Below are 24,292 nucleotides of genomic sequence, written 5' to 3' on the forward strand. Positions count from 1 at the left end.
AGAGACTCTCTACCCTATGCTTCCCCTAATCCACCCTTCCCAGTTGCTCACCTGAGTCCCTGCACTGTGGTCCCCTCCCCCAGAAGACCAGTGCAAGCCTCAGCATTACCATGCCTCCTGACCCATGCCTCTTATGGGGCCTCAGTTCTGGCTGCAGTGGTAGTGGGTCTCATTTTGTAAGCAAGCCATCAAACACCTTGTTAAAAAGTGCTGACCCCTGCTGCACACAATAGGTAAAGAGAACCTCTACAGACAACTCTACTCAAGGGAAAAAAGGTCAAGACTCAACAACAGAGTACACACAACATACATAGGAGACATGCATTGAAGCACCAGGACCTAGGGAACAGGGAATACTGCACTGCAGGGCACTACAGGACCACTTCTTCACAAGGCTATTACTGTTAAGAGCAAGAGAAACAGCTGATGTTCTTGAACACATATACAGACACAGAAAGTCAGACAAAATAAGGAGATGAGAAACACCCCCCAAATGAAAGAATAGGCCCAAACCACAGCAAGAGATTAAAGTGAAACATATATAAGTAATATGCCAGATAGAGAATTTAAAGTAATGATCATAAAGATATTCTGGACTAGAGAACAGAGTGGAAGACTTCATTGAAACCCTTAACACAGAGATAAAAAAAGAGCCAATCAGAGATTAAGAACACAATAAAATAAAATTAAAAATATACTTCACAGTGGTGTGCGTGGGTGGCCCACTTGATTGAGTGTCCAACTCTTGGTTTGGGCCCAGGTCATGATCTTGGGGGTAGTGGGACTCAGCCCTTTGTCAGGCTCTGTGCTCAGTGTGGAGTCTGCTTGAGATTCTCTCCCTCTCCTGCCCCTCTCCTCATTTGCATTCTCTCTCTCTTAAATAAATAAATAAAATATTCTAAAAATATACACTTCTTGGAAGATATAGCACGCTAGATGAAGCAGGGGAACAAACTACTGACCTAGAAGACAGAGTAATGGAAAATAACCAAGCTGAGCAAAGGAGGGGAAAGAAAAGTAAGGAAATTGAAAATGGTCTTACAGAAAACAGTGATTCCATCAAGTGTAATAACATCTACATTGTAGGGATATCAAAAGAAGAAGCTTAGACAAGGGGGCAGAATATTTATTTGAAGAAATAATAACTGAAAACTTCCCTAATCTGGAGAAGGAAGCAGAGATCCAGATCTAGGAGGCACAGAGATCCCCCCCCCCCAAACTTCAACCCAAACAAGTCTACACCAAGATACATAGTAATTAAAATGACAAAAAGCAGCAGGAAAAAAAGGCAGTTACATACAAGAGAAACTTGATGAGGCTATCAGGAGATTTTTTAGCAGAAACTTTGTGGGCCAGACTAGAATGGCATGATATATTCAAAGTACTGAAAGGGAAAACCCTGCAGCCAAGAATGTGCTATCCAGCAAGGCTATCATTCAGAATAGAGGGAGAGATAGTTTCTCAGACAAAAACTAAAGGGGTTTATGACCACTAGACCAGCCCTACAAGAAATATTAAGGGGGACAGAAGACCAGAAGTGAAAAATATGAAAAGTTAAAAAAAGCAGTAAAAATATTTATGTAAAAATCAGTCAAAAGATTCATAAAATAAGAAAATGTAAAATATGAAACCATATAGCCAAAATGTGGGAGGGAGTGGACTAAAGAATGGGTTTAAACTTAAGCAGCCATAAACTTAATTAAGACTTCTATATGCAAAAAAATGACTTCTATATGCAGAAGATGTTATATACAAACCTAATGGTAACCATGAATCAACCATGAAGTATGCAAAGAATAAAGAGAAAGGGATCCAAGTATATCACTAAAGAAAGTCAACAAATCATAAAAGACAGTAAAAGAAGGATCAGAGAAAATCTATAGAAACAATCATAAAATAAGTAACAAAACAACAATAAATACACATTTATCAGTAATTACTCTGTGGGTAAATGGATTAAATGCTCTAATCAAAAGACATAGGATGATAGAATGGATTAAAAACAAGATCCATCTATATGTTGCCCACAAGAGACTCATTTCAGACCAAAAGACACCTGCAGATGGAAAGTGAGGGGATGGAGAAACATTTATGACATAAATGGATGCCAAAAGAAAGGAAAGTAGCAATACTTATATCAGACAAGATAGATTTTTTTTAAAAAAGTTTTAAAAGATTTTATTTATTTATTTTAGGGAGGGCATGTGAGTATGAGCAGGGGGAGAGGCAGAGTGAGAGGGAGAAGCAGACACCCCGCTGGGCAGGGATCCCAACATGGGACTCAATCCCAGGACCCTGAGATCATGACCTGAGCAAAGGCAGACTCTTAACCATCTGAGCCACCCAGGCACCCCAACAAGGTAGATTTTAAAACAAAGACTATAACAAGAAACAAAGAAGAATACTATGTAATGATAAATGGGACAATTCAACAAGAGGTTATAAAAATTATAAATATTTATGCACCCAACATGGAAGCACTAAATACATAAAACAGTTAATAACAAATATAAAAGAAATAATCAATAGTAATACAATAGTAGGGAATTTTAACAGATCGTCCACAAACAGAAAATCAAGTGTGGCCTTGAATGACACACTAGACCAGATGGATTTAACAGATATATTCAGAACATTCCATCCTAAAATAGCAGAATACACATTCTTTTCAAGTGCACACAGAACATTTTCCAGAGCAGATCACGTAATTCATCCTGTGCATCTTTTCTTTTCTTTTTAAAAAATATTCTATTTATTTATTCATAAGAGACAGAGAGAGAGAGGCAGAGACATAGGCAGAAGAAGAAGGAAGCCTCCCTGCCAAAAGCCCAATGTAGGATTCAATCCCAGGACCCCAGAATCACAACCTGAGCCAAAGGCAGATGCTCAACCACTGAGCCACCCAGGTGCCCCCTGTGTGTCTTTTCTAATCACAATATTATGAAACTAGAAATCAATTACAAGAAAAAAATATTGAAAGAGCACAAATACATATAGGTTCAACAACATGCCCCTCAACAATGGTCAACCAAAAAATATAAGAAGAAGTAAAATTGTTTAGCAGCACATACACTAAAATTGGAATGATACAGAGAAGATTAGGATGGCCCCTGTGAAAGAATGACACCAAAATGAAAACACAATAGTCCAAAATCTTTGGGATGCAGCAAAAGTGGTTCTAAGATGGAAGTTTATAGCCACACAGGCCTGTCTCAAGAAGCAAGAAAAGTCTCAAACAACCTTAACCTTATACCTTAAGGAGCTAGGAAAAGAACACACAAAACCAAAAACCATGAAAAGGCAGGAAATAATAAAGATTAGAACAGAAATAAATGATAGAGAAACTGAAAAAAAAACAATAGAACAGATCAATGAAACCAGGAGCTGATTCTTTGAAATATCAACAAAATTGGTAAACCTCTAGTAAGACTCATTAAAAAAAGAGACAGTACCCAAATAAATAAAATTACTAATGAAAGAGGAGAAATAACAACTAACACCACAGAAATACAAACAAGCATAAGACAATATTATGAAAATCTATATGCCAATAAATTTGACAACTTAGAAGAAGTGGATAAATTCCTAGAGACATATAACCTACCAAAACTAAGGTGGGAAGAAATAGAAAATTTGAATGAACCAATAATCCAAAAGGAAGTTGGATCAGTAATAAAAAAACTCCCCCAAAACAAAAGTCCAGGACCAGATAGCTTCACAAGGGAATTCTACCAAACATTTAAGGAAGAGTTAATACTCATTCTTAAAGCTATTTCAAAAAATACAAGAGGAAGGAGAACTTCCGAATTCATCGATAAGGCCAGTATCACCTTGATTGCTAAACCAGATAAAGACATCACAAAAACAGAACTACAGGCCAATATCCCTCATTAAGGTAGATGCAAAAATCCTCAACAAATTCAGCAAACTGAATCCAACAATATAATAAAAAATCATACATCACGATCAAGGGGTATTTATTTCTGGGATGCAAGGGTGGTTTAATATTCACAAAACAACCAATGTGATATGTCACATCAATAAGAAAAAAGGATAAAGACTCTATGTTCACTTCAATAGATACAGAAGAAGCATTTAGTAAAGTACACCATTCATTCATAATAAAAACCGTCTGCAAAGTAGGTCTAAAGGGAACATATCTCATAATAAAGACCTTATATAAAAACCCCACAGCCAAAACCATACTCTGGTGAAAAACTGAGAGCTTTCCACCTAAGGTCAGGAGCAAGGCAAAGATGTCCACTCTCACTTCTATCTTTCTTTCTTTCTTTCTTTCTTTCTTTCTTTCTTTCTTTCTTTCTTTCTTTCTTTCTTTCTTTCTTTTTCTTCTTTCTTTCTTTCTTTCTTTCTTCTTTCTTTCTTTCTTTCTCTTTCTTTCTTTCTTTCTTTCTTTCTTTCTTTCTTTCTTCTTTCTCTTTCTTTCTTTCTTTCTTTCTTTCTTTCTTTCTTTCTTCTTCTTTCTCTTTCTTCTTTTTCTTTCTTTCTTTCTTTCTTTCTTTCTTTCTTTCTTTCTTTCTTCTTTCTTTCTTTCTTTCTTCTTTCTTTTTCTTTCTTCTTTCTTTCTTTCCTTCTTTCTTTCTAAATTGTTTTATTTATTTGAGAGCAACAGAGAGACAGAAATAACGAGAGAGAACATGAGAAGGGAGGAAAGGGAAAGGCAGTCTTAACACTGAGCAGGAATCCCGAGGCGGGGCTCAATCCTAGGACCCTTGGATCATGACCTGAGCCAAAGGCAGACACTTACCAACTAAGCCACCCACGTACCCCTCACCACTTTTATTTAACATAGTACTGGAAATCTTCATCACAGGAATGAGACAAGAAGAGGGAATAAAAAACATCCAAATTGGTAAGGAAGAAGTAGAACTCTTGCTATTTGCAGATGACATGATACTAAATAGAGAAAACCTCAGACTCCACCGAAACAATACTAGAACTGATAAATGAATTCAGTAAAGTCGTATGATACAAAATCAATGTACAGAAATCTGCTGCATTGCTATACACTAATCATGAAGCAGCAGAAAGTAAAATTAAGAAAAAGAATCCCATTTATAATCACACCAAAAATAAAATATCTCAGAATAAACTTAACGAAAGAGGTGAAAGACCTGTACTCTGAAAACTATAAAACACTGATGAAAGAAGTTCAAGGTGATGTAGAGAAATGGAAAGATATTCTATGCTCATGAGTTGGAAGAACAAATATTGTGAAAATGTCTATTCTACCCAAAGCAATCTACATCCCTACTGAAATCTCTATCAAAATACCAACAGTATTTTTCACAGAACTAGAACAAATAATCCTAAGATTTGTATGGAACCACATAAGATAAAAAAATTTGTATGGAATAAACAATTGTTGGCAAGGATATGCAGAAAAAGGAACTCTCTTGCACTGCTGGTGAGGATGAAAATTGGTGCAGCCATTGTGAAAAAGAGTATGGAGTTTCCTCAAAAAATTAAAAATAGAACTACCCTATGATCCAGTAATCACACTACTTGGTTATTTACCCAAAAAATATAGAAACATTGACTCAAAATAATATATGCATCCCTATGTTTATGGCAGCGTTATTTACAATAGCCAAATTATGGAAGCAGCCCATGTGTCCATTGATTGATGAATGGATAAAGGTGTGGTGTCATATATATATTATTTAGCTCTCAAAAGGAATGAAATCTTGCCATTTGCAACAACATGGATAGAACTACAGAGTATAATACTGAGCGGAAAAAGTCAGAGAAAGACAAACACCATATGATTTCACTTATATGTGGAATTTAAGGAACAAATGAGCCAAGGAAAAGAAGAGACAAAGCAAGAACGAGATTCTTAACTATAGAGAACAAACCAATGTTTATCAGAGGGGAAGCAAATGGGGGAATTTGTGAAATAGAGGATGAGAATTAAAGAATACATTTACCATGAAGAAAATGAAAGAAAATAACATTAATAAACAAAATAAGAAAATAATAGGAGAGAGCTTGCACCCTTAGAGCTGGGTAAACCAAGGGAAGACCTCGGGTTTCTGGAGAACCATAATATGGAAGAAGGGCCTCTCAGTGCTGGGACTCAGACCTCTGTGGAAAGGGGGCTACCTAGTTAGTGGTGGTTTTTAAATGTGCTGAGCAGGGACCTTGATGCATACCTGGCACTCAACCTCTATGGAGGATGAGTTGCTCAGGTAGTGCTGAGCCTTAGGATCTCAGCAGAGCGTCCCCTGGGTTGGGTTCAGATCTCTGAGGAGAGAAAAGTCATTCGCGTGCAATGACTTTTAGAAAAGTCAGAAAAACTGCAAAATTGGTGTCCTTACAGAAACCACATGGCCCTAGTTAAATGAAAACCTTTGTTGGGGTGAAACTGAGAGGCACAGGAAGCAGACAGGAAGTTGCAAACCCCTTCTCAGTGTTACCTCACTATGGTACCTAACAGGGAGCCAGTTGCTAAAGGAGAAATGTGACTGAGTCTCCGGTTTTCTATAGCATAATGTGAAATGTACAGCTGAAGACCTTATGTATCCCTCACCTACTCCTTCTTCCTAAAGTATACATTGTACTAGGAAAATAACAATAAGCGCTTTAGTTACTTTGTATTTCTTTTTTTTTTAAATTTTTTTTTATTTATTTATGATAGTCACAGAGAGAGAGGCAGAGACACAGGCAGAGGGAGAAGCAGGCTCCATGCACCGGGAGCCCGACGTGGGACTCGATCCCGGGTCTCCAGGATCGCGCCCTGGGCCAAAGGCAGGCACCAAACCGCTGCGCCACCCAGGGATCCCGTTACTTTGTATTTCTTTTAAAACATAATTAATAGAAATAAATCACTAATGTCAGCAATATCCACTACCAAAATATGACCCCACTAAGACCATAAATTCACAAAGAAGTTCTTTTTTAAAATAGAAATCATTTAGGGACGCCTGGGTGGCTCAGCGGTTGAGCATCTGCCTTCAGCTCAGGGAGTGATCCCGGGATCTGGGATCTAGTCCCACATTAGGCTCCCTGTAACGAGCTTGCTTCTCCCACCGTCTGTGTCTCCACCTCTATGTGTCTCTCATGAATAAATAAATTAATTAAATATTTTAAAAAATAGAAATAATTTAGAGATTTTAATTAGTGATGCAATGAAGCACAATTTGCATTTTAGGGGAGTGGGTTTCAAAGCAGTGTATGCGTAAACCAAGAGGTATCAAAGACAGTTAATTGAGGTTCAAGGATAAAGTAGTAATTCCATAAGTATTTCTTTGTATGTAATATTTTTATTTATGTTAAAATTTAATTTCATAAGCATAAGTAAGCTTCAGTGGGAAAAAAAAAAAACAGCGATTGCCTCTGCAAGTTGAAAGAGCATTTAACAAAAAAAGAACATGTAGGAGCATTATGAAGTTAAGGTAGTGTTTTTGTTTGGTTTTTGGAAGGCAATGTTTTTGTCTTAAGTGTTCATGTTACACAGGTATATACATACAGTTATTCTCAGCAAACATCTAGTACAGAGTTTTTCATTTTCATTTTTTGTAAATTTTACAATAGAAAAACTAAACAAATATTAAATTCTAGCTAATGACATGCATGCTGAAGTACTTACAAAAAAGTTTACTGATATGCACAATGTACTTTGAAAATAAAATGGGGCAGCCCCGGTGGCGCAGCGATTTAGCACAGCCTTCAGCCCAGGGCGTGATCCTGGAGATCCGGGTTCGAGTCCCGCGTCGGGCTCTCTGCTTGGAGCCTGCTTCTCCTTCTGCCTGTGTCTCTGCCTCTCTCTCTCTCTCTCTGTGTCTCTATGAATAAATAAAAATTAAAAAAAGAAAACAAAATGGATTAATGGGTGGGTTAGATATATAAATGAGTAGATAAGTAAAAAGTAGAGTCCAGGTGGAATGTAATAGAATATTATGAAAATTTTATGTCCATAAGTTCAATAACTTAAAGAAAATGTACAAATATTTTAAAGACACTGCCCAATCACTCAAGATTTGTATGAAATGAATAATCCTTCATCTAAAAAAACATTTAGTTAGTAGATTAATATCACCATAAGGAAAACTCCAAGACCAGATGATTTCAATGGTAAATTCTATCAAATGTATAAATAAGAAATGGTGCAAGGTCATGTGTGTTGAATTGTTTATTAAGGACATAAATGTTTAGAATTCTTATGTCTTCTTCATTAACTGATCCGTTTTTTATTACAAAATAACCTTTGTTATTCCTGGTAGTATTATTTGCTCTGAAATCTTCATCTGATATTATAATAGCCATTTATGCTTTTTAAAAAATTAATGTTAGCTTGGTATGTAGTTTTTCATTCTTTTAACTTGTTTTTTCATATATAAGGTATATAAAGTATTTTTTGTAGGCAGCATGTAGCGGGGTCTTGCTTTTTTACGCAATCTGACAATCCTGCATTTTAGTTGGAGTGTATAGATCATTAACCTTCATGTAGTTATTGATATAGTTAAGTCTATTATCCTGTTCTTGGTTGTAATGTCCAAACCGATCCTTATTCCCATTTTACTTTTATTCTGCCTTTTTTTCAGATTATATTTATGATTTTATTTTACCTCCTTTGTTGATTTCTTAGCTATAACTCTGTTTTGTTATTATAGCGGCTGCTTTAGAGATTATAGTATGTATCTTTAACTTAACATGGTCTACATTCAAGTGATATTTTACTACATCACATATAATAGCCTCACAGTAGTACACTTTCACATCTCCCCTCCCAGCTTTTATTCTATTGTCCTTCATTTTATTTTTTTTTAATAATAAATTTATTGATTGGTGTTCAATTTACCAACATACAGAATAACACCCAGTGCTCATCCCGTCAAGTGCCCCCCTCAGTGCCCGTCACACATTCACCCCCACCCCCCGCCCTCCTCCTCTTCCACCACCCCTGTCATCGGCGAAGAGGGAGAGTTTGACTTCTTCTTTGCCAATTTGAATGCCTTTAATGTCTTTTTGTTGTCTGATTGCTGAGGCTAGGACTTCCAGTACTATGTTGAATAGAGGTGGTGCGAGTGGACATCCCTGTCTTGTTCCTGATCTTAGGGGAGAGGCTCCCAGTGCTTCCCCATTGAGAATGATATTTGCTGTGGGCTTTTCACAGATGGCTTTTAAGATGTTGAGGAATGTTCCCTCTATCCCTACACTCTGAAGAGTTTTGATCAGGAATGGATGCTGTATTTTGTCAAATGCTTTCTCTGCATCTAATGAGAGGATCATATGGTTCTTGGTTTTTCTCTTGCTGATATGATGAATCACACTGAGTGTTTTACGAGTGTTGAACCAGCCTTGTGTCCCGGGGATAAATCCTACTTGGTCATGGTGAATAATTTTCTTAATGTACTGTTGGATCCTATTGGCTAGTATCTTGTTGAGAATTTTTGCATCCATGTTCATCAGGGATATTGGTCTGTAATTCTCCTTTTTGGTGGGGTCTTTGTCTGGTTTTGGAATTAAGGTGATGCTGGCCTCATAGAACGAATTTGGAAGTACTCCATCTCTTTCTATCTTTCCAATCAGCTTTAGGAGAATAGGTATGATTTCTTCTTTAAACGTTTGATGGAATTCCCCTGGGAAGCCATCTGGCCCTGGACTCTTGTGTCTTGGGAGGTTTGTGATGACTGCTTCAATTTCCTCCCTGGTTATTGGCCTGTTCAGGTTTTCTATTTCTTCCTGTTCCAGTTTTGGTAGTTTGTGGCTTTCCAGGAATGCGTCCATTTCTTCTAGATTGCCTAATTTATTGGCGTATAGCTGTTCACAATATGTTTTTAAAATCGTTTGTATTTCCTTGGTGTTGGTAGTGATCTCTCCTTTCTCATTCATGATTTTATTAATTTGAGTCTTCTCTCTCTTCTTTTTAATAAGGCTGGCTAATGGTTTATCTATCTTATTAATTCTTTCAAAGAACCAACTCCTGGTTCTGTTGATCTGTTCCACAGTTCTTCTGGTCTCGATTTCGTTGAGTTCTGCTTGAATCTTTATTAACTCTCTTCTTCTCCTGGGTGTAGGATCTATTTGTTGTTTTTTCTCTAGGTGCTTTAGGTGTAAGGTTAGCTTTTGTATTTGAGTTCTTTCCAGTTTTTGAATGGATGCTTGTATTGCGATGTATTTCCCCCTTAGGACTGCTTTTGCTGCATCCCAAAGATTTTGAACGGTTGTATCTTCATTCTCATTAGTTTCCATGAATCTTTTTAATTCTTCCTTAATTTCCTGGTTGACCCTTTCATCTGTCAGCAGGATGGTCCTTAACCTCCACGTGTTTGAGGTCCTTCCAAACTTCTTGTTGTGATTTAGTTCTAATTTCAAGGCATTATGGTCTGAGAATATGCAGGGGACAATCCCAATCTTTTGGCATCGGTTCAGACCCGATTTGTGACCCAGTATGTGGTCTCTTCTGGAGAAAGTTCCATGTGCACTTGAGAAGAATGTGTATTCAGTTGAGTTTGGATGTAAAGTTCTGTAGATATCTGTGAAAACAATCTGGTCCAGTGTATAATTTAAAGCTCATGTTTCTTTGGAGATGTTGTGCTTAGAAGACCTATCGAGTATAGAAAGAGCTAGATTGAAGTCACCAAGTATAAGTGTATTATTAAATTCTCAGTATTTCTTCACTTTGGTTATTAATTGATTTATATATTTGGCAGCTCCCACATTCGGGGCATATATATTGAGGATTGTTAAGTCCTCTTGTTGGATAGATCCTTTAAGTATGAGATAGTGTCCCTCTTCATCTCTCACTACAGTCTTCGGGGTAAATTTTAGTTTATCTGATATAAGGATGGCTACTCCTGCTTTCTTTTGAGGACCATTTGAATGGTAAATGGTTCTCCAACCTTTTATTTTCAGGCTGTAGGTGTCCTTCTGTCTAAAATGAGTCTCTTGTAGACAGCAAATAGATGGGTCCTGCTATTTTAATCCAGTCTGACACCCTGGGTGCCTTTTGATGGGGTCATTAAGCCCGTTCACGTTCAGAGTTACTATTGAAAGATATGAGTTTAGTGTCATCATGATATCTATTCAATCCTTGTTTTTGTGGATTGTTCCACTGAACTTCTTCTTAAAGGGGAATTTTAAGAGTCCCCCTTAAAATTTCTTGCAGAGCTGGTTTGGAGGTCACATATTCTTTAAGTTCCTGCCTGTCTTGGAAGCTCTTTGTCTCTCCTTCCATTCTGAATGAGAGCCTTGCTGGATAAAGTATTCTTGGTTGCATGTTCTTTCATTTAGGACCCTGAATATATCCTGCCAGCCCTTTCTGGCCTGACAGGTCTCTGTGGAGAGGTCTGTGGTTACCCTAATACTCCTCCCCATAAAAGTCAGGGATTTCTTGTCTCTTGCTGCTTTAAGGGTCTTCTCTTTATCTTTGGCATTTGCAAGCTTAACTATTAAATGTCGAGGTGTTGAATGGTTTTTATTCATTTTAGGGGGGGATCTCTCTATTTCCTGGATCTGAATGCCTGTTTCCCTTCCCAGATTAGGAAAGTTTTCAGCTATGATTTGTTCAAATAAATATTCTGGCCCTCTGTCCCTTTTGGCGCCCTCGGGAACCCCAATTAAACATAGGTTTTTCTTCCTCAGGCTGTCGTTTATTTCCCTTAATCTGTCTTCATGGTCTTTTAATTGTTTGTCTCTTTTCTCCTCAGTTTCCCTCTTTGCCATCAACTTGTCTTCTATGTCACTCACTCATTCTTCCACCTCGTTAACCCTCGTCGTTAGGACTTCTAGTTTGGATTGCATCTCATTCAATTGATTTTTAATTTCTGCCTGATTACATCTAAATTCTGCAGTCATGAAGTCTCTTGAGTCCTTTATGCTTTTTTCTAGAGCCACCAGTAGCTGTATAATAGTGCTTCTGAATTGGCTTTCTGACATTGAATTGTAATCCAGATTTTGTAACTCTGTGGGAGAGAGGACTGTTTCTGATTCTTTCTTTTGAGGTGAGGTTTTCCTTCTAGTCATTTTGCTCAGTGCAGAGTGGCTAAAAACAAGTTTTATTGGGAAAAGGAGAAAAAAAGAGGAGAGAAAGAAGGAAAGAAAAGAGAAAAAGAAAAAAGAAAAAAGAAAAAAAGAGATGAAAATGAAAGAAAAAGAAAGAAAGGAAAATAAAGGTGGTGGAAGCAAACAGAAATTAAAAAGCAAAAAAAAAAAAAAAAAAAAAAGAGCCAAGGGGGAGTATCTTCTGTTTCCATATACTTTAAGTCCCTTGACTTACCCTGGAACTTGTCTATCTAGTTGGTCTTCTGGGGGAGGGGTCTGTTGTGCTGATTTTTAGGTGTTAGCACTTGGGGGCGCTGCTCTGTCCCCTGCCTGGTGCAGGGCTCAGTGTGGGTTGTTTACCCCCTGAGGCCCCAGGAGGAACAACCACAGTGGGGGCGGCCAGCTCTGGAGCCCTGGATTCAGCTCCCGCAGTAACTACAGAGCTCTCTGTCTGCAGGCGCCTGGATGCTCCGGGGGTGGGTCCGCTGATCTGCTCAGCTCTTTTAGTTCTATGATTAACTTTGAGTTAATTTTTTAAAAAATATTTTATTTATTCACGAGAGATACAGAGAGGCAGAGACATAAGCAGAGGGAGAAGCAGACTCCCTGTGGGGAGCCTGATGCAGGACTTGATTCCAGGACCTCAGGATCACAACCTGAGCCAAAGGCAGATGCTCAAGCACTGAGCCACCCTGGTGCCTCTGAGTTAATTTTTAATCTAGGTTCATTTATTATTATTATTATTATTATTATTATTATTATTATTATTTGCATTTGAGTGTCCAGTTGTTCCAGCACCATTTTTTGAAAAAGACTTTATCTTTTCTCCATTGTATTGCTTTTGGTCCTTTGTCAAATGTTAGTTCACTATATGTATGGGTCTATCTATTGTCTATCTGTTCCACTGATCCTTTGTCCATTCCTTCATCAATACCGTAGGCTTTTGAGTACTGAAACTATACAGTTTTGAAGTTTGGTTGTGTCAGCCCTCCAACTTTGTTCTTCAAGATTGTGTTGCCTCTCCATATAAAATTGGGATCATTTCGTTGATAGTCACAAAATAACTTGCTGGGATTTTGATTTGGGATCCATTGCATTTTTAATCTCAAACATGATAGTTTTCATCTATAGATCTTCCATTTTCATTTTAAAAAATATCTTCCATATCTCTATCTAATTGAACATACAGAATATAGATAAACAATTCTAATGTCAATTCTGAGTTGGTTTGGAGGTATTCATTATTCTCATTATGGATCGTGTTTTACTGGACCATTGAATGTCTATTTAATTATTAAATGGATGTCTGTTGTGCAATTTATTTTGGTGGGTGGTGGATATTTTCAAATTTCTGTACATATTCTTGGATTTGCTCTAAGTTACATTTAAGTTACTTGGAAACAGTTTATTTCATAAATTGCTTTTGTGATTCTGTAGGGTGGATTCGGAGCTATTCTCCATCTAGGGCTAATCATTTCTTCTTACTGAAGCAAGACTTTCCTGTGGATTCAGCTGAATAACCAGTGAATTATAAGAAATTCCAGTCCGGCTTGTGGGAACAGGCATTTACTCCCTTTGCCTGGAAAGCATCCTCTTATACCTCCATTTTTTTCCCCACCAGCCTGGGTTAGTTTTATGTACATGTTCTGGTTACTATTTTTAATATTCAAGGGACTTTCTAAAGAATTAGTAGCTTCTCTTTGTGGAGATTTCTCTTCTTGTGTATTTTGTTCTACAATCTGTAGTCACCCTGGTTTCTTCAAATACTTAGCTCCATCTCTCCTACCTGGGAAGTCCACTGGGCTCTACCCCAGTTCCATCTCCCTGTACCATTACCAGGAAACATTTCTAAAATTAGAAATTCAAATTTTTGTAGATACATCACTGATAAGATTTCCAATCCTTGTGTTAGTTTTCTAAAATTCTGTTTTCCATGTCTTTATGTTATTTTCTATGTCTTTATGTTATCAAAATTTATTGGCATAAAATTGTTCCTATATTCTGTTTTTATTATTTGAGTGTTTAAAGAATCTGTAGAAATATCCCCTCCTTCATTCTTGATATTGGTAATTAGTATTTTCTGTCTTTCTTAATTAGTCAAGCAGGGCTTAATGAATTTTATTTATGTTCTCAAGAAAACAAATAATGTTAGCTTATCAGAAAACTGATAATATGCTTCTTATTAGCTCTATAATGTCTTTTTTACATTACTCTGGTATTTTTTTTTCTTTCAAATTTTTTATTTATTATTTACGATAGTCACACACACACAGAGAGAGAGAGAGAGAGAGAGAGGCAGAGAGAGAAGCAGGCTCCATGCACCGGGAGTCCGACGTGGGATTCAATCCTGGGTTTCCAGGATCGCGCCCCGGGCCAAAGGCAGGCGCTAAACCGCTGCGCCACCCAGGGATCCCACATTACTCTGGTATTAATTTGCTCTTCTTTATCTAGGCTTCTTAATGTGCACAATTAGATTATTGATTTTTTAAACTTTCTGCCATTACTTTATTTAAAAGAATGTTCAGGGCTATTCTCTCTGTATGTTATATTATGTACTTTCATCAACTCTATGGTGTTAGCATTAATATTATTCTTTTTCAACAGATAAGAAATATACATTTATAGAAGGTAAAGATTACACTAAGTTATATAGTTTATAAGTTTCAACTCTGACACTGAAACCCACATCTGTCTTTTTTTCCTGACAGAATCATTAAACATGCAACCACTCCACTATATTGCTCTCTTGGCAAACTATAGAGGGTCAATAATGATTCTTAATATTTGTCTTCTATTTTTCATCACTAAGAACCTAATGATGACCTTCATTAATTTTAGTTTCAGGTTTAATTCTGATCCAGTGTGGCCTTCTCCTGTGTGTCATCTGGGAAATAGGATGGCTTCTTCTTGTAGTAGAGTCCTTAGAAATGAACATAGAAGGTTCTTCCACTTTGCTTTTTAATCCAAGAAAGCTGTGTCATACTACAGCTCTGTCTTTCTATTCTAAATAATCCAATATTACAGAGGCTATTTTACTTTCCCCAGTAATGATGTGTTTATCAGGTCCTCATCAGCCTTACATACATTTGATTTTTTGAGTCATTGCTTATGACCATTCTAAGATAACTATATCTGAGCATCCCTACTTATTGGCAGTATGCAGGGGTTTCCTTTGCTTTAGGAACATAATTTCCATAATTTCTATGTTCAGTAGAGCATAGATCACTTTGTCAAAAATAGATGTCTTTCCAAGAATCATTTTTATTTTGCTACCATCCTCATGTACATTGTTCCAAAGATTGCCTTTGGAAATAGCTATGAATTATTGAATTTGGAAACAGCTCACTATGTTTCCTTTCTATATACTTTCTAATATTATTCCAAGGTGACCAAGATTCCCTGGGCACTCCATCTGCACAGACATTCCTGGATTCATGGAAGCCCAAGGGATTGTTATTACCAGAAAATCCCCACTTGCTACTTGAAGGATATTTATCACGATTAGAAACTTATTTCCATATATTACTCAGATATTGCTTTTTCATTAAAATCATATCTATCATTATTTAATATTTTTCTACCACTTCATTCATTCATACATTTCTAGCATCTTGAGGAATAATAGTGCTATTTTAAGCCTACGACTCTGAGGATAAACTTAATGTGCCTATGAATGAAAAGGATAATCTTTCAATTGATGTGACAAATTTTTACACTAACAGAATGTAGTGTATTATGCCTGGAAATGAGATATTGAGCGGAGGTATGGACTGCCAAAAAACTGATTAATATCAGGGTTTGATAGTAGGGATTTTAGGTGACTCACCATTCAGTTTGTGGTTTTTGTTTGGAAGTGGAGAGAGGCAGCCTGTTTGCATTTTGTCCATCTTCGAAACTTATTTTCCTTCTCTGTCAAACCCTAGAGTCAACCTAATGATGGGTGCATATTTGGGGCTATGTTATCTTTGAGACTGCTACTTAATGTAGTATCAGTTATGCTAGTCTCCAAGGAAGTTAAATTATAAGACTAGAATCTCAGTGGTTTGTGTTTTTGAAAGGAAACCAAATCTGCTACCCACCCTATACTGACTACCTACCTAACCCATTATATGAGGTCTTTCACTCCACACTACCTCGTGTTGAGCTTCTTGTCTTTAATAATGTCTATTCAATCTTTATTTTGGAAAGGGGTGTAAGTGGCTGAAGTATGGATTAAGGCTCTCACTGGGAAAATCAATTTTCACATTTTGATGACCATAGGAAGCTGTCAACAGTTTAAACATCATGGTTACCTTCTGGTTTATATGACAATTAGGATACACAATTTTATCATGGAATAGAATCATTTAGCAAGAATATTTACAAGAAGGAAATGTCTATTAAACTTTAGGGTCTGCCACAGCCAATGTTCTGGGTTCCAATAGAGACTGCTTCTGGTTAAGGTAACCAGGTTGGGTTCTACTGAACTTGAAGCTACAACTCCCACCTGGTCACTTTAGTCTTCATGGTAGTGGATCAGCAGGCAAAGAAAGTTTATATAGTATTGGGGCAAGTTGACTCTGATTACCGTGCAGAGATATGAGTTGTTGCTACATAATTAGGATAGGGAGAAGTATGTCTGAACCCAAATGATTCATCAGGAATTCTTTTTTAGTGCTTCTTGCCTGGTAACAACAGTAAATGGAATCAGTTTAAAATGGGTGTTGATTTCTTCATAATTTTAAGAATTATTTACACTTCAGATCTTGGCTAAGTGGGGCTGAATGCAACAAAACGTCTTAAGATTGTTGACTCAGAAATCATTCTAGGAAGACTGCCTTCATGCTTGGTCCTTTAAAAGCCTGGTCCTTCAAAAGGAGTTCATTCTTTGGAGGCTTGAAGTAAATTTAGCACTGTTCATTAAACACCATCTAGCTCTGGTTTTTAACATCTCTTCAACTCTGTTCTGACTGCGTTCATTTCAATTGTATATTTTTTCTAAATAGCTTTAATAATGTTAAAATGTCCAAATTCTCTTTTCCTTCTCATCTGGTAGGGTTTTACAATTGCTGAGATCTCAACTATAAAGTTTTTATGAACCTGTCCCCTATTGGCACAAGTCATCTTGAAATGCATCTCAGGGAATAATTAACCCTATGCAGCAGAGTGCCTCTACACTGGAACACTTTAGTTTTGCTGGAAATAGTAGAATTAAAAGGATAGAACATACATGGACTTAAAAGGTAATCCAGGACTCTGAGGTCTGGAAAGGAAGGGAAGAAGGACCCAAACTCTAGAAACTAAGGGTCTTGAAAATCATTGGACACTAGGCATGTCAATTCTTACCTTTCAGCAAATGAGCTTAGAGCTTGCAATAGGGGAAACAGTCTTCTGTTGACCTTTTGAAATTCTGCCTCCTGTCAGCCATCCAACAAATTAGTTCCCACCTTGTCCAACACTGCCTCAGATGCAGCCTCAATTGGCTGCTCCTTAGAGCCGCCCCCCCCCCCGCCCTTCCTGTCGCAGGACCTCCACAGGCACAGTAGACCGTTCTATTCTTTGCCACCATCTTCTCTGCTGCCCCCACCACCTCCCAGCAGGCACTGCTGCCAACAGCCTCAGCTCAGCAGCAATCTGGCAACCGCCATCTTCACCACCTTTGTCAAGCAGTTAGATCATTTCTTCAGTTGTGGCACCAACTGCTGTATCTCTTCTGCCATGTCTGTTATAGAGAATCAAGGCCCAATCCCAGGTGAGCAGAAGGGATCCAGTGGTGAGATGGGCCAGGATCCTGGATCCATCAGGAGTGGTGCAGTGCCTGCAGAATGGGGGGCTGGAGTCTCAAGGGCTGCAGCCCCTAGGTATTTCCAGGCAGTTCGAGCCCTTTGGGAGGAGGAGGGTGGCAGGGCGCTGCCGAACCTATAGTCCAGGAAAACTGGGATGTACAGCCTGTAGAAGTGGAGGCGGAGGAGGAGGAAGAAGAAGAGGGAGAAGAGGGAGGGGATGAGGATGGGGGCAGAGAAGAGGAGAATGAGGAAGAGGAGAAATATGAGGAGGAGGAGGAAAATGAAGAGGAGCACAACAGCTATGAGGAAGAGGATGAGAATTATGGGAACAAAGAAGAAGATGAAAATGGTAAGGAAGTTGCTGAAATTGTCTCTGGCATCTGTGAGTTCCCCATTGTACAATTTTGGCCCCTATTCAGACCTGTGACCCATTCCCTTTCCTATCATGTCCATGATAACAACCATATCCTGGCTCAGCCCCACACAGGTTGCATGGTGGTCAGGTGATGCTCCGGGGAGCCCGAGGACCCCGGAGAAGGACTGGTGCCTCGGGAGGTGGAGGACCCAGAAGAGGTCCAATCACATACCAGGAGCCAAGATCCAGGAGGGAAGGTACTTGGTAGAGGTAACCTGACCCTGGGAGCTGGAGGAACACACAGAGATGGCTACTTCCCAGAAAGCAGAGGAACCAGTGGAGGTCAAGGTCTGAGAGGGTGAAGTACTGGCTGATGCTCCCACTTTCTGGGAAAGTAGGGGATTATGCACCCAAGGAGATGGAGGTGGCGAATGGAGGCAACATCTTCAGGCTCTTGTAGCCTCTGTTGGTACAGCTGGCTTACTTTCAGGCCACTCTTAGTGCTTGCTTCATAAGCAACAGGTCAGTGTTCTCAAAAAACTTCAGGTTGAATTTATCCAATTCTATAAAGGCTTTTATACTCTTGAGAAAAAGTATAATTTTTACCAGCCTCTGTTTGATAAGAGAGCTGAGATCTGAGATCATCAATGCAATTCATGAGCCCAAAGAAGGTGAATGTCAGTAGGAAGTAGGTGTTCAGGAGGGTATGTGGGAGGAAATGGAAAGTGAGCCAGTAGGAAAAGGGCAAACAACTGGTATACCTCATTTTTGGTTGATAGCTTTTAAAAATGTAAACTCTTGGTAAGATAATATGAGAAAATGATGAAATGGTAGTGGAGCACTTTTCAGGGGTTGAGGAACAAATGTACTTCATGATAGAATTTGTCTTTAAGTCAAACACATATTTTCCAATGAAGTTCTGAGAAAAACGTACAAAATGCAGTGAGGACCAAGTGACTCTGATCCCTTCTCACAAGGGCCAGAAATAATTAGCAGTACAGGGATTGAGATCTGGAAATAGGGAGAAAACATCACTAAGAAAATGATCAAACAGCAGAAAGCTGAGGGCCATGGAAATGTTATCAATCAGTAGGAATATTTCCAGCTATTCTTTTTTAAAAAACATATTTCTATTCTACAGATACTCCTGATGCAGAATACAGGATGCCACTATTGATTTTAAATTGTGATATTTTTTTCTGTCACCTTCTGGTCCCAAATTCCACATCATTCTTCACTAAAGAAGCAACTGAACATCAGGATAAGAACTCTGATGAAGAGGCCCAAGAAGCTGGGGGTGAGGAGATGGAAGAGGAAGAGGATGAAAATGAAGAACCAGAAGGAAGACTCAAAATGGCTATGAAGTCAGCAGAGGACAGCTATGTAGAATCCAAGTAGTAGTGCAGAGCCTTGAGTATTAACCATTTCTGACATATACTTGTTACTGACAGCTTTACGTTTTTAAAAATTTTTGTAAATAAAAAATTGTTGAAATTTAGTTCTGAAAAAACAGTTCAATGTTAACAATATGCTTATATGCTAGATCGTAGAAAAGGCAGGATATGCTAAAATGTACTGCATTGGTAGCTGCAAGTCCTTTGTCCTGTAGTTTTAAGACTACTACAGATAGGACATTTATTAGACATTATATTAGAGATCAATTTTGTTTTTAGAAAATGGTCACCAGAAGAAGTAGCTAAAGCAGATACACCATGTACTAACTGTACCTTCATCACTTGGTCAAGAAACATTGTCTCCTATAGTAACAATGCTTTGAGAAGATGACTCCTTACAAAAGTAGTAAAAAGTTAATGATTTCATTAGTAACTCACAAATATTAGTTCAATTTAGTTTTTTTTTATTTCATATGCTATTCAAAAGAGAAGAAATTTCATCATAGTAAGATTGTTTATCACTGAATTGGTAATTAAGTCTTAGCTTTTATTTCTCCCATCCTTTCATCTCTTTCTCTCTCCTTCTTTCCCTCTCCCTCTCTTTCTATCTCTCTTTCCAAATTTTCACAGCTATTGATGTTTGATAACAGCCTCATTCTCATTTTAAAGATACAGAAACTGGAATTCTGGGAGCATAAGGGATGTATGATCTGCAGAAAAAGCACAGGCTTCTAAGGTAGAAATATTTATTTAAATTACAGAAGGGCCTCTAAAGAAAAAAAAAACAAGCATTTATTGTGGTGGGCAAGAGAGAGTTGAGATTGGTGTGATCAAATGATTGAAGCATGTGCACCCTGGTATTAAGGGTCTGGGTTACAACAAGAAACCATTTCATATTCTCCTTGTTGAGACAACAGATGTACATAGGATTGACTCTTACATTAGAACATTACTGGTGCATGTTAGTGGTGTACAATTGTTAATTGACTCTTATTCCATCCTACAGTTGAAAGGCGTAGAAAGAAATGGATGTTGAAAGAAGAAATGAATTTATTCTTCAAAGATATTCTAGTTTTCAGTAGTCCAAACCACTAGTTTTGTTTCAAAATTAATACCCCAAAATGATATTAACTGACATCTGGCTTTACTCTTACCTTTTACAGATATATTTGACAGCATTTGTTTACATTAAAAACAAAAGCTTGCTTGAAATAAATAAGTTGCAGGGTTTTTGTTACAGAAATGACACTGACTTGGATCTTTCTGTCTTTTCTATTTGTTTTGGCCTACTTTACAGTCTTTGAGAGGAATCTCTTTCAACTGTTTGGTAAGCCTATTTTAAATTATTTTATTGCAGCCTCAAATCAATTAAGATATAACTTATAAACATTTTATGTAATGGCAGGGATGGTAGTCTAGCTTCTACTGCATTTTATTGAAAGAAACCAGTGGACAACCTAGCTTGCCTGGAGACCAAATTGTGCTATTGACATGCCATGGACCAGCAGCATCAACATCACTTGAGAACTCGTTAGAAATACAAATTCTCAGACCCTACTTCAGACCTATTGAATCAGAAATTCTGAAGGTAGGCTGCTAGCCATCAGGGTTTTACAAGTCCTTCAGCTGCTTCTGAAGTACACTAAAGTTTTAAGAACCACTGGTTTAGAGCAATGTGGGAAAACAACCTTCACCTACAGTAGGGCCAGCCTTATTTCACTGACTTGGTACTGCTGCAGGTAAACTGAACAAGATGGTAAAATCTGAATTGAGGGGCCTAACATGCAAAGACATCTTGGAGGGATGTGTTACCTTTATAGGGCTGCCAAAAAAAAGAAAAAAAAAAACATCACAAACCAGTTGGCTTAAAACAAGACAAATGTATTCTTTCATAGTTCTGGAGGCCAAAAGTCTGATATCAAGGTGTCAGCAGGACTGGTTCCTTCTGGAGGCTCTGAGGGACAGTTTGTTTCATGCCTCTCCTAGTTTCTGTTGGTTCATGCCATGCTGGTGGTGTTAAATATATATAAATATACATATAGATATATGTGTATATACTTACATATATGTATTTCTGTCTTAATATAGTTAAGATATTAACTATACAAATGACTATATAATTGGGCAGCCCAGGTGGCTCAGCAGTTTAGTGCCGCCTTCAGCCCGGGGCCTGATCCTGGAGACCCAGGATTGAGTCTGTGTCCGGCTCCCTGCATGGAGCCTGCTTCTCCCTCTGCCTGTGTTTCTGCCTCTCTCTGTGTCTTTCATGAATAAACAAATAAAATCTTTAAAAAAACTATATAATATATAATTTATATAACTATATAAGTATAGTTGTATAACTGATTATATTTTATATATACTATAATATTATATTTTATATACTATATTTTATATTAACTATAGTTACAGTTAACATATATTAAGAGCCCTTATGTGGGCTTAGGAATCTTAGGGGGTTCACATTAGACAAAATCCACACAACTCCTTTTGAGATAAACCTTTTTTGTGTGTGAATACTCAGAGTTCATGCCCCAACCCTAATTATGCTACATGGAACCTGGGGCCCTGAATTTGTTCCCCAAATGGCCTCATGTCTCAAGCTCCAAGACGCCTGGGTGCTCCTTTTCACTGTCTGCTTCTGAGGATTCAGTGACGTTGTCAGTGTTGTACTACGGGACTGATTGGTAACAAAGAGGTGATGGTTATATGCAGGGAAGAGGGGACAAGTGGGCTACATTATCCACATAAATGCATGTAAAGTGTCCCTTGATGAGGAAGGATGCTCAGGGTGCAGAGAGAAGAGGGGGTAAGCTGAGTTCTGGGGATTGAGGTATGGACCAGGGACCCGAAGTGGGAGGGCTTACTCTCCTTTAGTATCACTAGAATAGAACTTTGAGTACTCTTAAGTATGGAAGACAGACCCTAAACTGACTTCCAATAATTCCAGAATTCTGGAATTCATGTTCTTGTATAATCCCCTGCCCTGTGACTTCCTTCTACACCAGACCCAGCAAAGGGCAGCCCTGGACACCCCAGGTATCCAGGTAGATAGTCTTGAACTTCACACAACAAACTATTCCAGACTTACACTTATGACTGACAGATTTGTGTTTTTAAATTCTCTTGATAAACTAAATAAGAAAAATATACTATTAAAGTACACCCAGTATTCTAAATCTGAAATTGGCCTTTCAGATCTTAAAAAGGTGAATTTTTCATGTTATTGGAGATAAGATTTTATTTAACAGCTTATTGGTTGACTTAAACATTTGTATATGGCAAGATGGCCCCAACTGAACCCTTACCCTGAAACCTTTAAATGTTACAAATGTTACTGGGGGTCCAGTTTGAATATTTGGGCTATTATTCCTTCTCCTTCCTTGCTTCCTGTCACATTTTTTTGCCTAAGGACAAAAAATAAAGTTCTGCATCTTGTTTTTAAATGGGCCCTGTAGCTAGATTCTATAGCTCATAATTCTATGGGGCTTGGACCTATGGATATAGTCCCTAGGCAAGGCTAAAGTATAACCACCAACCATTCTGCCCCTCTGCTTAGACCTGACCACACTGACACGCTCTCCCACTTAGTTTCAGTGCACATATTGTGTACACAAATCCACTTAAGACCATTTCTTCCCTGTGAAAATAGACAGCTGGAGGCTATCAGCCATCATCTTGTTCAGGCACATCTGTATGGAGCCCATTTATGATCAGCACAATCCTCCTTAAGAATATTTTCCTTTTCTAAGCTGTTAATATCCTATTTGATTTCTCTCTTGATTACATATGGACTGAGATGCATAACAGAACAGTTTCTGTTTTTGTAATTTTATGTTTTCATAAAGCAAAGACCAAAGATGCCACAAAAAAGCTGGGAACTTGTCAGAATGTGCCTCTTGGCATTTAGATATCCTTAAACTCTTTTTTTTTATCCTTAAACTCTTTATTTGAACATAGAGTTTTATTGCTAACTTTTGTAAGAAAGTATTAATGGGGGAATTTCCAAAATGAGACTAACCTTACATTGGTTCACTCTGAGAAAAAGTAAAAAGGTTGGAGGTGTAACAGCTAGTACAGCACAATTATCTAGGTAAGGGTACCTATCCTAGTTAACTATTTGCCACGGGAATAAGAAGAAAATATAAGCAAATGTATCACCTCTAGGAGCCTAAAAATGCTCCACATAGCATCCTGGTTTGCCACAGTCACTTTAAGTGACACTGGATTTGCTGAGCTATATTGACCAAGGGGTAGAGCTGCTTGCATGGCAGCCTGGGCCCATTGTCTCCTCTTATTCTGGGCCCTGATAAAATTTGGAAGCCTTTAGATTATTCAGTAAATAGGCAGGAGTTGTATTCCCAAATAAGGTATATATATATATATATATATATATATATATATATATATATCCATATCCCTCAGAATCAAAAGAAGCCCACTAGTCATTGTGCCTATTTCTTAATAGTAGCTGAGGCGATGTGGTAATTTGTCCTTCCCTTTGGAAGGGAGATTTCAATATGCCTTAGACCTCTAGATCCCTAGAAAATTCACCAAGGAAGATTGCCTTTGAATTTTTGTGGGGTTCATTTCCTGCCCTCTGGCATGCATACATCCTACCATGGTGTTTAGGATAGTTGCTACATCCTGTTCATCAGCTCTAATCGGCACGATAACATCAATCTAATGGGACAGTGTCCTGTGGAATGAAGTGGAAGTGGTATCTTGTGAAATGAAGAGGCAATCAAGGTCCCTGAGAACCAGATTGTAAT

At 38.0% G+C, this 24,292-nt stretch overlaps 1 long non-coding RNA gene and 1 other non-coding gene across 2 annotated transcripts in view; one reads left to right on the forward strand and one right to left on the reverse strand.

Annotated features, from left to right (window-relative positions):
* Positions 1-24,292, reverse strand: part of LOC144307673 (uncharacterized) — a 96,983-nt gene that overhangs the window by 13,437 nt on the left and 59,254 nt on the right. The window contains exon 2 of the long non-coding RNA XR_013374444.1: positions 7,610-7,805. This is a non-coding gene — a long non-coding RNA (uncharacterized LOC144307673). The remainder of the gene's footprint in view (positions 1-7,609; positions 7,806-24,292) is intronic.
* LOC144309276 (U6 spliceosomal RNA) lies at positions 3,054-3,158 on the forward strand. Its single transcript, XR_013375332.1, has one exon. It is a non-coding gene; the product is annotated as a U6 spliceosomal RNA (small nuclear RNA).

Source organism: Canis aureus, chromosome X, assembly GCF_053574225.1.
Source record: "Canis aureus isolate CA01 chromosome X, VMU_Caureus_v.1.0, whole genome shotgun sequence".
NCBI lineage: Eukaryota > Metazoa > Chordata > Mammalia > Carnivora > Canidae > Canis > Canis aureus.